The 15,183-nt window shown below is 33.1% G+C and overlaps 1 protein-coding gene across 2 annotated transcripts in view; it reads left to right on the forward strand.

Annotated features, from left to right (window-relative positions):
* The window catches only part of LOC149479258 (neural cell adhesion molecule 1-like), a 129,581-nt gene that overhangs the window by 15,683 nt on the left and 98,715 nt on the right, over window positions 1–15,183 (forward strand). The gene's annotated exons all lie outside the window — the stretch shown is intronic.

Here is a 15,183-nt window from a genome sequence, read left to right on the forward strand (position 1 = left end):
AATTTAATATTATTGAAACGAACCGTCGCCATTGTTGAAGTTTATACGAAATGGATTGTTATGGATTTATGATGAAGATACGGTATTCAAATGGAAAATAAAACAAGCTGTAAAATGAAATTGCCCTGTGTTGCCGGTTCTGATAGTGGCCACGGGAGGTTTGATAAATATTTATAAGTCTTGAATGTTTTTATAGTCGTGTAAAGTTTATCATAAGAAACGATCATTTCATATAATATAATCTGTACTTCTATACTGACAATATAGAGCTGAATATTTATTTTATTTATTTATTTATATAAAACCATTCCTACCATTACAGTTTACCCAATGCGATAGGGAGGTCAAATTTACAATACAATTTATTCATTAATAAAAAAAAAAAAAATGTTTGGACACGCCAATCTCAGAAACTACAAGACCAATTTCAAAATAATTTCACCTTTGGATTGCATGTGATCCCTGAGTGCTAATAGTGAAATAGGCTATATAATCAATCACGGAAGAAGCCGGGGTAGGCTACTAGGTATGTATGATTGATTAGCTATCTGTGCCGCAACAAGACACACATACAATAATTCTAGTTCTCTAAGTTCCTTTCGTGTCAGAAATTAATTTAGCATAAAGTAGTTCGACAAAAGCCCAAATTTTATAACCAGATGTAGCTGCCGATAAAAAAGCATTTGACGGACCGTCTCGTAAAATATATAGAAGTAGGACAATGGGGAGAAACTGACCTAACCTAACCTATTATCCGTTTAAAACGGCGGAACGAAAAATCTTTTTTCGCAGCAAATGAGGTGTGAAATCACTCGGGATTCGAGCGAAGTCCCCGTATTGGGATAGCTGCTTTATTCGGCTCAATAAATTGTGCAAGATAAAGGTGGAATCGAGTTTTATGAATTTACTATTTCATGCAATAATAAACAATGGACGCTTATCGACTTACGTGGTCATACCGGTGCCGTAAACTGAATCTGGATTATTATCTTGTATGCGCAATGCTGAACTAAAATTTTATTTAATATCAAGTCGTTATGCAATTTTATATCAATCGTGTGCGTATGTCTCAAGAAGTGTCTTTCCTTATAGGTATAGGGAAATAATAAGAGTCGTGATAAATAAAACGCAAATATTTATCTTGAGTATTTATTAAAAAGTCATTAACTAGCTTGTCTGGTTGAGATCGCTTGTAGCGATAAGGCCGCCAAAAAATCCACGGGAACGAGGGCGAAGCTGCGGCAAGTATTAAAAATTACAAATGATTTATTACTTGCAACTTTACCGTGGTCGTCGTTTGTCGTGAGCACATCCTGCCTTATAACTCATATGAAGAACCTGCCAAAAGAAATTTACCTGAAAAAAGAAATATACCAGAAGGGTTTTACGCGGCAATCTAATAAATACACCCTCGCATAACTTTTATTGAATTAGTATTACCGAAATAAAGCAGCCCACCAACTGTTTTGTACACGGAATGGTCAGGAACGTATAAAAATGTTTCCATGAATCATTTAAGTAGTAAAAATGTATGTGATCGAATTATTAGGATAAAATCGTGTTTACGTTGTTTCTAAATATATTTTATGATGTAATACTATGTCTTTTATATCTTCTGCTTTCTATAGGACTTAGAATAAAAATTTAAGAAAACATATTTTTAAATATTGATAAAAGTAATGTTACTTTTTGTCCTAATCCAATAGAGAGCAATTCTTTCAACGTTCAATGAAATAAAAGGAAATCTGAAGTTCGTTTTAAAATAAATCTACTACTGTTTTTATTATGCTAAAAGTATATTTCAAATAACGGGCTAATGTTCCACAGCTATGCACTATGCATACCAAAGAATTTAATGGTTAGGTAATCAGCAAATACTGAGACTCTACATAGGGACTGCACCTGCAAAATATAGATATGATATCTAGGAATAACTTATTATTGAAGTGAAACAGTGAAAGTGGTCGCATCATGGCAATACTGTCACGTCATGGAGTAAGGCGACAATTCAAAGATACCAAAGTATCTTTGAATCTTGCCAAAGAAGTTTCACTTCTGACACGTATACTCGGCCCGGCACACACGGCCTTTTTTTAACCTTATATCTCATATCTCTTGATGTATGAATATATAATAACTCATTATTGAATACCATATTAACTACTTCTTTAGTAGTTGGAATTAAATCCGCTCAGGAGGTAGTGCAATAAATTAGGTTCATTAATCAAATTGCTACTGTGTCGAAAATTTCTTAAAAGTTAATATTTTTCTATTATTTAAAAGGAAATTGTAGCGCATTATGTATCTCTTTACCCCTAACATCGAACAGAAACACAAATATAACGTTGTATTCCACAAAAATCTGGTAAATACCCGAAGAATCGATAAGCAATGTGTTCCAATGTGTTCCAATATATTCCAATGCGTTCCAATGCTTATACGAACGGTGGATTATTAGAAAAATATTCAAATAAAAAACACTCCGCTGTGAATAGTAATAGACGACCTTGCGAGTAAGTTTTTTGCAAGTTTTAAATCGATGTAGCTTTATCGAGTCCATTTACATGTTACAAAGAGATTCTGGAAAGTTCTATGTGTTTTGTTCGAATTTGTTTTTGTAATTTGATTTGGGAATTATTTCGATTTTTTTTATTATTGAATTTAAGACGCTTAGGATGATACTTCTTTTAATAAATATTTTTAGCGAAATAAGTTGAGACTATTTTTAAAAATCTAACTCAAAACCTTCAACTTGTAGGTATATGCTGCAAATGCTTATGTTACTAATACAATATATCCTGTATTAATATATTATATATTCCAAGTTTCATATTATTTTTAAATTGTATTTAATGATACTCCATTAATATGGATCATTATTACGTATAATCGTTTTATGGAATTGAACTTATTGCGACTTAGTTAGTTTATTGATTTTGAAGGATTTAAAATTTAAATTTATGTTTTGCTGAATCCGATGTTATGTTATGACTAGCCAGTCAAAGGCTTCTTTAACGTAACCTTTATCCTGACTTTCATGCGTTTTCAATTTCGCATGAAAAATAAACCGTATTTATCGTATCCAGCCGAGTTCTATATCTATGCAGATCAGAAGCGACTTAGGGTGCTCACTTCAAAAATCCTAGTTCATTTTTCAGTGTGGAAGGAAGTTTGGGGCTAAAAGCCAGTCGGGGATCTTTCTAAGCGCATTTCGCCTCTCCGATCAAATTTGCGAAGCACGAATATTCAATCAAGTTGAACGGTAAATGTCAACAGTTGTATATTTTTAAGCGGCATTTTATCTGTTAATATTTTGCGAGATTTATCGTGCATAACTGTGCATTTGTGTATGTATATCATCATCCATATTTTATTTATAATATAATAAATGTGAAAGTGTGTTTGATTGTTTGTTACGTTTCTTTCACGTCCGCGTCGCAACAGAGAGATTTTAAAGGTATTATTTTTATGTATGCACACAGTTAGGTGGCTAGAGAGTAATATAAGCGATTGAAGCCGCGGGTAACAGCTAGGCTAGTTTTATCAATGGCATCCGGATTGAATGTCATGGGTTGTGAATGTTGTTTCAGGCCATCTGTATTGAAGATTGTATGCAAAATCCCTTCAATAGTTTTTCTGGGACTGAAAAATATATGAACTGTTTATTGTTTTATTGAAATAGGAGAAAAATTATAAGAGAAATGATTTCTAAAGAAATAAAAACGTAGGTGTGTAATCAAATTGGTGTCAAGTGCTACCATCTGTTTACTGTCTGTTTGTAAACCGATCCCAAAAAACTACTGCACGAAATGTGATACTTATTTCAAGATCGTATTCCCGAACTTTAAACTTTAAACCATGTATTATTTTTACCAAAAGCCAAGTTGTAGATGGATAAACTTTTCAAGTGAAGTCGGAGCGTGTCGTTAGTGTGACATAAAATCGATCTGTTTCCAGGAGGTCTTTTGTAGCTATTTCTTGTGAATCTACTGATAGTTGAGTGAATTCCTGAACAGAAGAGCTAGCAAGAAACCTGATAGCTCAATTGGTTAGAATATAATACTGAGTTAAATATAAAATTTATATATAATAACATATTTATTGGCTATCTACATGTTCGGTGAAGTTTCAAAGCATCTTCTTTCCGTGAACTCATTAATAGAGTGTATCTATAAAAGGCTTATGAAAAGGGTAATAATCTTTGGTTAAAATGGAATTCCAGTAATTTTTACATAAAAAGGCAAACCATAGGACTCAAAGATGATTATGTGATGTACTTTACTCATGACCGTCAACAATATATTTTATTCGCTGCAGTTTTGGGAAGGTTAGAGTAATCTAGAATCTCTCTTAATAAAAAGTACGATTAGCATACAATGCCACTATATAGATGTCAATTGAACTATTAACTTTATTTTGTATTGACTAGGACCAAGACTAGGACCATAACACTAGTTTTATTTGAAGGCTCTGAAAGTATAAGCCTATAAACTTTTTCTTTTATAGGCTTTAGCTGGATATTTAAACTTTTACAAAGGGTGAAGGTCAAACGAAACTTAGTATTTATTCTAGTCTTATACATTTTTGTCGATCCTGTTGGTTATTCTTATTCCCTTATCTACATATATATATATATATATATATAAGGTGACTGATATAGTGATCTATCAACGCACAGCCCAAACCACTGGACGTATTGGACTGAAATTTGGCATGCAGGTAGATGTTAGGACGTAGGCATCCGCTAAGAAAGGATTTCCCGAAATTCTTGCGGGAACGGGGAAAAACGGGGATGCACGTACAAAGTCGTGGGCGGAACTTAGTCCAATCTAAAATTGCCATCAGAGCATAATTATTTGTAAAGATATTCGATGAGTAACAATTGAATTGAATCACTACATAGTATAAAACAAAGTCGCTTTCCCTGTCCCTATGTCCTTATGTCCCTATGTCCCTTTGTACGCTTAAATCTTTGAAACTACGAAACGGATTTTGATGCGGTTTTTTTAATAGATAGAGTGATTCAAGAGGAAGGTTTATATGTATAATAACATCCATTAAATAGTGGAGAAGTACTGTTATTTTTGAGGTTTCTAATGTGATGTCGTAAAAAATTACATTTTTTCCGCTTACATTGCAAACGCAGGCTGAACCCTACGAGTTTTATGAAAATAATGTACTAACTATTATACACATTGAAAAGGTCTACAGAAAAGTCCGCGATGGTAAAATATGTCTATCTCTTATGGATAACCCACAATAACTTTTTTTTGTCATTTACTTTTTACTACAAATAATGGCTAATTTTCGATGTGATTTTAACCAATACAGCATTAATCCTTAACCAATTAAATACCTTGAATACATTGTTCATTTAATATAGATCTATATGGCCCTTTACACCGTATGATTTAAGTGAATATTTTCGAAGATATTATATATATTACAGATTTAAAAATTGCGGGACGTAGCGTTTGCGGCGGTACCGGCCGGCCGCCCGGCTATCTATTTTATACCCGTACGAAGTCGGAGCGGGCCGCTATGTTTTTATAATACAATACAACAGTTTCTGTGATCTGTGAATACAACGTTCACAGTTTTTCTGTAGTGTATTTAGTATCAGCATTGCACCCGTGCGAAGCCGGGGCGGGTCGCTAGTATACAATATTTCAAATTAAATTGGAGTATGGAATCTTTTAACCACAAAAAAATTCAAGTAGATAGGTTGAATGAATCGAGTGACCTTGTTTTATTGTAATGAATGCCCATACATAGGGAAATTATGCAATTTGCTAAACCACTATCCAATCCTGAAGTCATAATGAATGCTATCTTGCTATAGCAAACTCTTTCGCAGCAAGCAAAGCTACGGAGGCGTCTTTGTCCCTCCACGGAAGTCTTATTACCGAGCCCCGACCGTACAATAAAATTATTCTCTCGCTATTTTGGTTGGGTTAACGACCTCACCTCACCAATAATTTAAAGCAGTGTATACATCGAAGGCTTTACAAATAAACGCCTATTGACACCTATGAGCTGATACAATTGGAAAAATAACGAAAGCGTATAAATAATTAAATTCGTTTATGTATTTAAGGCTTGTGATTGAATTATGTTACAATGAATTTCCAAACATTGTTATGGAATGTTCCAGAATTTAAAAGTTTGGAGTGTCTTCTAACACGTATTTGGCTATGTGGTGGATCTTAGCCAATTTACGCCTTGTATTGTAGACAATGGTAGGAAATATTTATGTGTGTGTGTGTTGTTTGAGTGAATGCTTCCGTATTTTTTTTACAAAATCAGCCTTCTTAATAATGTATTTACTACCATCTCTATGATAAATAAAATTTTAACATCATAGTTTATAACATAATGAGTGTTTTTTTCTCAAATAATAGTATAATAGTACTTGGAACTCTTATTTGCGAGCTCTAACAATAATAAGACCTACATCATATTACCGTAGTAATCCACTAAAATTGTATTAAAATCACTATTTATCTTTTATCTATCATCATACCACCAAGAAAGAAAGCAATAAAACTAAGAGGCAATAAAAGATGATACGTACGTTAAAAAATTTAAAATCTCTTCATTTTCATATCTGTTTATTTGAAATGCAAATACGGACGTGACTTATGGGCGGTGTTCCACACTCGTAATATAATCTTAATACTAGCGTCTCGTGAGTCGTGTAGGGCTGTCACTTTCGAGAAATTACAAAAAAAAATACCTATTCATAGCTTTGCAATTCGCATGCAGGCAAAATTTGGCGCTCTCCGATATGGTCTGGTAAATCTCTACTAATATTATAAATGCCAAAATAACTGTCTCTCCGTTTGTCTCAATTTGTTGCCTAAATTGCTGTACCGATTTTTATGAAATTTGGTAAAAATATAGTTTGAGACCCGACAAACGATAGTTTTTATCCCGGAAATTCCAAGGAACAGGAACTATGCGGGTATTCCTTTTTCGACTCGGGTGAAACCTTGGACTAAAGTTAGTTAGAATATAGAGCAGTATAAATATAGGTACGTAGACGAACAATAGCGTAAAATATATAAATTATGTTAAAAAAGTTAATATTTGATCTTTAATCAGCCGTATAATATGTAATCTATTTATCTTAAATTTATTTTGTAAATGTAAATCCTTTTGAAGTTAAATGTAACATTAAAATTAAGCTACAGTAAACTTCTTCAGTCGCTCAGTATTTGTGAATTTTCTAGTCTATTTAATCTACAAGCACAGATAATATAATACTAAACTAGTATTAACATTTAAAAAGACACCTTTTATCTTGACTGCATTGATTTTCTGTTAGTTTGTAGAGACACTAACTAATACTAACTACTAACTAACTACTAGAGAGTAATTTCCAGCTGTGAGCCAGCCCTAGCCGTGCTGTTTTATGACATTTTACTTAGAATAAAGCAGACGAAATCGCGCACACTTTCCTTTTAAAATAAACGTAATTTTTGTTTTATCGCATACGATATACGTCCTCTCTTTCATTTCGCAACGTTTTATGTGCGGTTTGTTTCTACTATATAGTAAGTTACTTATATTAACTTATAAATACTGTTGTATTAACAAATAAATACTGAAAAATGAATTGTTAGTCTACGGGTATTCATTGTGCGTATGTTTGTTATAGGATTAATAATTCAAATAATTATATGTTAAAAAAAATAACTGAGAAATTTTCGAATTTAAAATTTTAAAGGATACAAAGAATCGTCCATGAGGCGGGATTCGAACCCGCGTCTTATTGCCATGCCAGAACAACGCCTAGCCTATCGGCCGGACACCCATGATCCCGCTTGAACAATCGAATTTCTTCTACTTATGCCACAATTATGCTTTATTTACAACTAGCGGTCTGCCCCGGCTTCGCCTGCGGTACATATTTCGCAATAAAAGGTAGCCTATGTTCTTTCTCAGGATCTAAAGATTATCTGTGCCAAATTTCATCAAAATCGGTCCAGTAGTTTATGAGCCTATTCATTACAATCAAACAAACAAAGTTTTCCTCTTTATAATAGAACTTGTAGGTATCTTCATTTCTAGCGACAACGAGAAGGGACGTCTACAACGCTGAGTGAAATCTGCATATTGTGATTGTTGTTATGATTTCTATTACTTACAGTAGGTTGTAAATAAAACACATTTCAACAAAGGGGCTAGTATAGATGTAGATATACCCATACTAATCTATACTTCTATACTAATATTATAAAGCTGAAGATATTGTTTATTTGTTTGAACGCGGTACTCTCGGGAACTACTCTGCCCTCACTAGCCCATTCGGCATTCATCGAGAAAGGCTATCGCTAAGACCAAATCGAGCGGAGCACTGCGGGTAGAACCGCGGAACACAGCTAGTAGAATATACTTCACATACTGAAACTTCCTCATACCTTTTATGGGTAAATAAATCTGTTTGCGGACTTCAAATACGTTCTATCTTTGTCTACATCCACCGCTAATACATTAACTGCGGTATAAATTCAACACAAAATGGCCGACGGCCCGTGAGCTATCCCTAATTCCCGCCTGGACCATTAGTACACACGTTTTTACGTTGTAAAATGTTTAAATATTTACCCGAACCGCTTACGGCCATTACACCTTAATTTGAAACTATTGTAGAGTCGCTCGGTTAAATTTTAGTCCAGTGTTTTGGTTTAGTTTTAACTTTTAGGCTCGGTTCAAACTGTTTGTGGCATTCACATATGGATCAATCTGTTTGAGTGCGGCTTTATTAGAAAGAAAAAAGTTTTGAGGGGTCCCTCCGGTATCGCCCGTGGCCGTGGTACATGCGTTTTCTCTCCATAAGAACCATCCTCGTATTTAAGGAATATTATAAAAAAATAATTAACGAAATCGTTTCAGCCGTTCTCGAGTTATTCTCTTACCAGCACATTTTGCGATTCATTTTTATCAAATAGATACAACTAAAGTAGAAAAGTTGCTATGAAATAGAATTTGTACATATAACCGAGTTAGGACTAACCAATATTTACGAGGAAATCCATTCAGTGATATACAAATGTAAGCACGAAGTATCTACTTACTTAGATTCTCTGCAGATTTTCAGTGGAAACCATATTGAGCCACTGAGGTAGGTACCTAAGTATTTGCAAACAGACGCAACCAATAATAGATGAAAATATCAAGCGAAGTGAAATTCAAAACCTATCTATAATCTATTCTATACTAATATTAAAGCTGAAGTGTTTGTTTGAATGCGCTAATCCTAGGAACTACTAGGCCAATTTGAAAAATTCTTACGTTGTTAGACCATTTATCGAGGAAGGCTATAGGCTATATTATATCATCACGCTAAGACTAACAGGAGCGGGTAAAATCGCAAAGCACAGCTAGTAATGAATAAATCGCGTTTAAAATCCGTTAAAATATTAAATTTATAAATACTAAACTCGGCTTTATCATCAAATATGTAGGAATGTCAAACATCTTTGAAACAGCAGTAATTAATAATCAAATAAAGGAACACTTTCTACTAATTCACTTTAGAACTTATAAATTAATTCAATATAAAGTTATATTAGAGGATAAATAGGCCAATTTCTGATGAAGTCTAAATTGAATAAAGCTTTAAACATAACACTCTCCCCATAGGGCGTAAAGCGAATATTAAAACGACACGACATCGATACGATATGTCGTGTCGTTAACGATATTGTGTAAAGGCAATTCTACAATAGTACATAACAATTTAAGATCTATTATTATAATTTACTTAAAATGTATAAGAAGTCATCTTATTTGGTATTGCAATAAGTATATTATAGCAATAATATTTGTTTATCTGAGAACGAAAATATTTCGTGGTGATAGATCTATTTATTAGGTGATACAACTTGATGACAAATATAAATTTTGGTGATAGAAAATATAGTTCCCATAATATAATATACTAGCTTTCCGCCCGCGGCTTCGCCCGCGTTTTCAAAGAAAAATGCGGGTTTTTCTTTAATCCAAGTTTCCGTTAATCCAAGTTACCCTCTATATGTGTGCTAAATTTCATTGTAATCGGTTCAGTAGTATTTGCGTGAAAGAGTAACAAACACACACACATCCTCAAAATCTTTCGCATTTATAGTATCAGTACTTTTATAATATTACTAGCGGTCCGCCCCGGCTTCGCCCGTGGTACATATGAAAAATAGATGTTGGCCGATTCTCAGACTTACCCGATATGCACAGAAAATTTCATGAGAATCGGTCCACCCGTTTCGGAGGAGTATGCAGACTAACATTGTGACACGAGAATTTTATATATAAGAAGATTACGCATTTTAAATATTACCATGCCTGAAATGGATTTACGATGTAAAATCTGGAGATGACTGCTCTAGCTTCGTATCTACTGAACGAATTTTATCAATAGGTACCTTAAGGCATATAATCTACATACAGATATCAGTCACATTCAATTCTTTCGGAGAAATCGTAGGTCAAACATATCATTAAGTTTATTTATTTATACTCAATATTATAAAGCTGAAGAGTTTGTTGATCGCGCTAATCTCAGGAACTACTGGTCCGATTTGAAAAATTCTTTCGGTGTTAGATAGCCCATTTATTGAGGAAGGCTATATGTTAACCCTTAATAAGCCATGGGGATATTATTTTCCCACCTCGGCATTGCCCACAAATTAATTATTATTTTTTGTATTTTTAAAGATACGGTAAAATTTAAGGAACGCACCTTAAGATAGATAGTTCTTTTAATTTTTTTCTAGCAACACTTCTTTCTAAACGTCAACTGTGAATGTCAGTAGACAATCGAAGTAAAAAGTTCATTAAAACGACCGTTTTTTCCCGAAATTCAAGATAGTTTTTGGATCTACGCCCAGAAAAATTCCTGTAAATATGCAATTGTTTATAATTCGTAAAGAAAAACGTGTTATTTATCAAATGTAAACAAAATGACGTACGAAAGCTGTTACTTTGGGTTATTTTTTCTGATTAAAAAAATGTTGGGAAATTAATACCCTGTAGCCGTGCATGAAATCTTCAAGTGGGAATATATTTCCCTTTATCCTGTAAGGATACCAAGTAGGTATAAAAAGTAAAAAGTTGAGTAAAGTAAAAAGTAATTTAAAAATTCATACATATTCAATAAATAATAAATTTAATGATGCATTTTTATTTTTTGTCCCTGTGTTAAAATCGACGAGTATAGGCGCGGGCAAAAGCGGCAAAAGTGGGAGATTATTTCCCACATGTATGTTCATGGATATAGGGAAATAATTTCCCACAAAACATAACTTTTAATGGTTATAGGGAAATAATACCCACCGCCAAAAAAACCTATAAGCCACCCAATATTTTACTTTTTAATATTTTACTGTTTAATGTCGATATAACCCCGTACTGATGTATTAAAATAAACTTGTTTGAAGTCATGGCCGATTAAGGGTTAATTATCATAGCGCTAAGACCTACAGGAGTGGAGCCACGCGGTTGAAACGGCGGGGCACAGTTAGTCGTAGAATAATTATCAATAAAAACTAACAACCAAACAGAAAAAAATTTTTTTTTGTTTGATTATTATTATTCCGTTACCTCATATTATAGAATCAATATTATACTTTCTTTTTACACCTATAGTGTATTTTGTTCCTAAAAGGTGTTCTATGAAGGCCATCGATTATTATAAATTGAAATACGATGTTAGACATGGTGAGACTTCACAAAATTTATATGTATACTAGAGGTCCGCCCCGGCTTCGCCCGTGGTACATATTTCGCAATAAAAGGTAGCCTATGTCCTTTCTCGGGTATCAAAATATCTCCATACCAAATTTCATGCAAATTGGTTCAGTAGTTTAGGCGTGATTGAGTAACAGACAGACAGACAGAGTTACTTTCGCATTTATAATATTAGTATGGATTAACTTGATTGATGAAGCAGATATCAAACAAAGTTAGTTAAGGTATTTGAATATTATATAATTAAAAAAATAATAAGTTACGTGTTATCAACTACACAAAAATATATAGGTATACTCGTCAATAAATCTACTTATATAAAAACCGATGGGAAACCCTTATATTATCATTGACAATAATTTTATTGAATAAGGCACTTGCTCGTATTTTTCACTAATTGGACTTCACGGCTTCATACGGGTGAAAAGCAACCTGCCTATCTCACAGATCATAAGTTTTTGCGTAATAGAGTAACAAACATACACCCTTTTAAAATTCACGTTTATAATATTAAGAAGGATCTTCTTATTTATGTAAAAAGAGCAACTACAAGAGCTTGCAAGCTTCTCTATAGAAATTGTTCTCTGAAGCGAACTATATTGAATGTAATATAAGGTGACGATTCAAAGGCGCTTTTAAAAAGTATACGGACTTATGATCAAATCTTTGATTTCGAGTTAAAAACTCAAGTATTTGTAAATTATAATCTTTTTGTAATAAATAAATAAATAAATCATTTATTTGCACCATTATATGTTACAAAAATTTAATGACCCAGGCTCCTAATATAGTTGTAAACTGTTTTTCAGGAGCCTGTGTTTACACTATTTATTTATTATCACTGTTGCAATGGCGTATACACGAATTCATTCAGCTTATTAGACATAATGTATTATAATATTATTTGTTACATTTCAATAATTAAATCATTTTAAATAATACTAAACTCCGTTTGCCATTTTCAACGTTAAATTTTATATTAAAGTTGCAAATGGCTACTACTCTATTGCATTACATATATATTACGTAGATATATTTTCAGTTAGATCTCTAGCAATACTACATTGCCTATTCTCTGTGAAAAACGCATTTTCACCGAGAAGAGGCTATGTAAGTGTTACGTCACGCAAAAATGTTAGTTTTTGTCTTTGCTTCTGTTGTTCCAATAAGTTATTAGTTTTCATTCAATAGATACATAATATAAAGTACATGCCATGCTTAAGCGCGTCACACACGGTGAAGATGCTATAATATTTTATCTTAAGATACTGTTATATTTTATATTACAGTATCTTAACGCATCCGGTATCAGCGTTCTGACCATCATTTTTCTTTTTGTCATTGCGTACTAAGACTCCTGTAGAACCGCCATCCTGTTACAAATGACCCACAAAATTTCGCGTCATTTGTAACAGGATGGCGGATGGTCAGAACGCTGATACCGGATGCGTTAAGATACTGTAATATAAAATATAACAGTATCTTAAGATAAAATATTATAGTATCTTCACCGTGTGTGACGCGCTTTAATGTAAAAACATTCATATTCCACTTTAACCAACTTTAAACTTTAAACATTCATATTCCACATGCCTATTATAGCCCATACAAAAAAAGAGCCCACATCACTATTATTAATGTATACAACTAGCATTCCAAACTGATACCCTACAGAATATCTAGGTACTTTCCAAACTCAAAATAGATACGACCATGACCCTTAAAGGGCACAGGGTCTTACATAAGCGGGTTATTGTCTTGAACCTTTAATCAATCCATACACGCCTGTTATTAGCTATAAGGCAAACTGGAAGTTTCCTTAGTAAACAAATTACGGGCTGATACCGAGTTTATGCGCTAACTTTTACGGATTATACTCGACTTAAGGTATTGTACATATTGTTTCGTTTTATGGTCAGTATTTCAGTCATATGAACTTCAAATAAAATATTGCAAGTAATTCGACTCTTGAAGATAATCTATACTAATATTATAAAGCTGAAGAGTTTGTTTGAACGCGCTAATATCAATAACTACTGGTCCGATTTGAAAATTTATTTCAGTGTTTGATATCGAGGAAGGCTAAAACCAACAGAAGCGTAGCCACGCGGGTCAAACCGCGGAGCACAGCTAGTGGTATTGTAAATGTATTTCGGCTGATTGAATCGATTTGGATGTTATTTTTTTATTTGAAAAAAAAAATATTTTTTTGCCAACCGTCTCTTATTAAATATTACAAGTGTTCGTGTGAAAAGTAACAAATATTTTTAGAGGTTGCATAAATTATATAGAGCTATATTTTAAATGTAAAATGCATTTTTTAAGGTAGTATTTAGCATGTTGCATTGTTTATAGTAATTAGAAATAATAACATATATTATTATGAAATAACTCAGTATGTAGCAAAAGTCTAGTCAATTTTATTATTTAACTAGCGGTCCGCCCCGGCTTCGCCCGTGGTACATATTTATGTTTTCTCTACATAAGAACCATCCTGGTACTTCAAGGAATATAATAAAAAAAGAATTATCGAAATCGGCCACCTGTTCTCGAGTTATGTGCTTACCAACACATTTTGCGATTCATTTTTATATACCGCCCGCGGCTTCGCTCGCTTTGTCTAAAACCTAATTAATTATATACTAAAACATTCCTCTTGAATCACTCTATCTATTAAAAATAACCGCATCAAAATTCGTTGCGTAGTTTTAAAGATTTAAGCATACAAAGGGACATAGGGACAGAGAAAGCGTTCACTTGTTTTATACTATGTAGTGATGTGTTGTATCTTTAATGGTAATGTTACTGCTTTACGCTATTAATTTTACTACTGTTAAGAAAATAAGTTAAAGAGAAATGGAATAATTTGCCCTATACTCCACAAGAGGATACGAGATTTAAACGTATCAACTCCATAATGAAGGAATAAATGCAATCATTTACACTGACTCTCCTAATAATTATCAATTACATAATTTTTATGACACAAAAGCTGTGAAATAAACATCAAGATCAAGTTCATTATTAAACCAATCCATACCCCTAAACTTAGCACCATAAAAATAATCTATTCAGAATAAAACCTACATACTAGTCTTATATTATACATATTATCTGTGCCTACATTTTGTTACTATATCTAAATGAATAAATAGTAATTACGTTACGCTACAATTTAGGACTCAAAAAGTGGATACATAAAGGAATTCATGCAAAATAGAAAATTACGTAACGAAATTCACATGGAGCGGGTTAGCGTAAGTTTATTACGTTTATGTAAGAACTACGAGCGCATATATTACCGTTCATTGAGCAAGGATTAAACGTACGGTTGAGGCCCTGGAATTCTAGGCAAATAGCGTTTAATGTGACCTTGTTTTAAGTACTTAACACTTATTTTATACAGATCACATAGAATAGATATGTGATGATTGA

This window comes from Colias philodice, chromosome 20 (genome assembly GCF_061535455.1).
Source record: "Colias philodice isolate Cphi_HAF_F1 chromosome 20, ilColPhil1 Martin Lab GWU primary, whole genome shotgun sequence".
NCBI lineage: Eukaryota > Metazoa > Arthropoda > Insecta > Lepidoptera > Pieridae > Colias > Colias philodice.